This window comes from Mustelus asterias, chromosome 1 (genome assembly GCF_964213995.1).
Source record: "Mustelus asterias chromosome 1, sMusAst1.hap1.1, whole genome shotgun sequence".
NCBI classification, from domain to species: domain Eukaryota; kingdom Metazoa; phylum Chordata; class Chondrichthyes; order Carcharhiniformes; family Triakidae; genus Mustelus; species Mustelus asterias.
This window is the reverse complement of record NC_135801.1, coordinates 85,689,939-85,692,863: the sequence shown is the minus strand read 5'-3', so window position 1 is coordinate 85,692,863 and position 2,925 is coordinate 85,689,939.

Below are 2,925 nucleotides of genomic sequence, written 5' to 3'. Positions count from 1 at the left end.
CCCCCAACTCCCTCTGGTCCCTGGCGGCGGCTGGTCAGTTCAGCCCCCGCTAGCAGAGTGCGTTGACTCGGGCAACGCAATAAAAACTCGCCTAAACTGGAAACAGACATGCAGCAGTGCAATACAAAATATGCACTATCTCAGGAAATCATCCTTGCGAGGAATGCAACAACTAGTTGCACTATTTGATGGGCGCAGGGATACCATTCTGCATTCTTTCCGTAACTCAGCTGTCATTTTCCTGTGTATGTTTATTTTCTATACAGTATAAACTTGTAGGCCAGGCTATGTCAGTAATCAATGCGTACAAAACACTTTAGCTACAAGCAATTTAAACAAAGTGTATCCTCCATGATTTAATCTGGCTCAATCACTTTTTTGTGTACTATAGAAAGGAACTGTACTCCATGTTCTAGATCAACTGGTTGATCTCCAAATAAAGGCTGTCTGAAACAGAGTTTGTGGATTGAGTCTATCACTTCTATTCGTCGTGAGCAGATTACTGAGTCGTTCCATTTCCAACCTATCCTGCCTTATTTTAGATGATGAATTCCAATGTGAAATCTAATGACGTTTCACAAAACAATGTCATAAAACAGTCTTTTTAATACCAGCAAAGTAACTTGAGTTCGGATATTATTTTAGCTTATGTTGATCCAGACACGAATAGTGGCTTGTTCTCGCTGCGCTGCTAAATATGAACCAGTGTCTACTTCCAATCCTGTTTTGCTCTACATTCTTTATTATTTACAGGATTTTTACGCCAATGAAGAAATAAAGTTAAAATGTTCCATATTACATAGATTTTAGATTGGCAGCCCATTATTCTTTTCGGTGCAGCAACACCCGAGCATTGTGGTTTTGAGGCTTCAGTTCCAATACTCTGCCTCGTCCTTTCATGACTGAGACAAATTAGATCATGCAAGATACACTTTGCTTAACGTTATTGTAGCTAAGGTGTTGCCCTTATCTCAACCACCTTCAGTTGCTTTATCAATGTCATTTTCTTGGTCATAAGGTCAGAAGTGGAGATTTCCACTGGTGATTGCAGAGTGTCCAGTACCATTCATAACTCCTCGGGTACTGAAGCAATCCATGTCCATTTGCAGAAAAACCTGGAAAATATTCAGGCATGCCTGGATATGTGACAAGAATAATTCATGCTACATAAATTCCAGACAGTGACCATCTCCAACAAGAGAGCATGTAACCATCTCTACTTGATGTTTGATCACATTACCACCACTGAATCTCACATGAAAATCCTGACCATCACCATTAATCAAAAGCTTAACTGCACCAACCATATAAATATGTTGGCTACAAAAGCAGGTCAAAGTCTGGGAATTCTGTGGTGAGCAACTTACCTCCTGACTCCCCAGAGTCTGTCCACCATGTACAAAACAGAAGTCGGGAGTGTGATGGAACACTTGCCTGGATGAGTGCAGTTCTGACAATGCTCAAGAAGATCAACAGTATCCAGGACAAAGCAACTCATCCACCACATTAAATATTTAATCCTTTTACCACTAGTGCACATTGGTGTACCATTTACAAGATGCACTGCAGCAATTCAGCAAGCCTCCTTTGACAGCACATTTCAAACCCAAGATTTCTACTACCTAGTAAGACAAAAGCAGCAGACCCATAGGAACACCACCCCTCCAAGTTCCCCTCCAAGCAACACAACATGCTGATTTAGAACCATATTGTTGTTCTTTTATTATCATGGCTAATTAATTTTTAATCGCTGAGTAAAAATCATGGAATTCCTTTCCAATTGCACCTTGGATGTACCTACACTGTATGGACTACCAAAGTTCACAAAGTCAACTCACTCAAGGGCTATCAGAGATTGGACAACAAATGCCGGCCCAGCCAGTGATATTCACATCCCAAGAATGAATTTTAAAAACATATCATTGAGTACAATGTGATTACACTTCAAACATATTTATCAGCTGCAAAGCACTTAAAAATGTAAGAAATAGGAGCAGAAATAGACCATTTGCCCCCATCAAGCCTATTCTGCCATGCAGTAAGATCTTGGCTGAAATTACTATGACCTTAACTCCACTTTCCTGCCTATGCCCATAACTGTCAATTCACTGGAAGACTAAAACCTCTCTAACTTCTCTTATGGGCGACCACCAGACAGATCAAGAGAGTTAGGCAGGCAGTGCAGGAATCTCCTGTGGCTGTTCCCTTGCAAAACAGATATACCGTTTTGGATACAATTGAGAGGAATGGCCTTTCAAGGGAAAACAGCAACAGCCAAATCCGTTACACCTCGGTTGGTCCTGCTGCAGAGGGGAGGAATTAAAAGTGTGGCAATGCAATAATTATAGGGGATTAACCAGTGGGACTTAGTCTCTGGAGGAGCGGGTAAGACGCTTGGCAGTGTGGAAGAACAGAGGGATCTTGGGGTCTGGGTTCATAGGACGCTCAAAGTGGCGTCGCAGGTAGAGGCTGTGGTTAAGAAGGTGTATGGAATACTGGCCTTCATCAATAGAGGAATTGAGTTTAGAAATCGGGAGACAATGCTGCAGCTGTATAGGACCCTGGTCAGACCCCACCTGCAGTACTGTGCCCAGTTCTGGTCGCCTCATTACAGAAAGGATGTGGAAGCCATAGAATGGGTGCAGAGGAGATTTACGAGGATGTTGCCAGGATTAAGTGGTATGCCTTATGAGGATAGGTTGAGAGAGCTAGGTCTATTCTCCTTGGAGAGGCAAAGGATGAGAGGTGACCTGATAGAGGTGTATAAGATGTTAAGAGGTATTGATAGAGTGGATTCTCAGAGGCTTTTACCCAGGGCTGAAATGGTTGTCACGAGAGGCCACAGGTTTAGGGTGCTGGGGAGTAGGTATAGAGGAGATGTTAGGGGTAAGTTTTTCACTCAGAGGATGGTGGGTGCGTGGAATC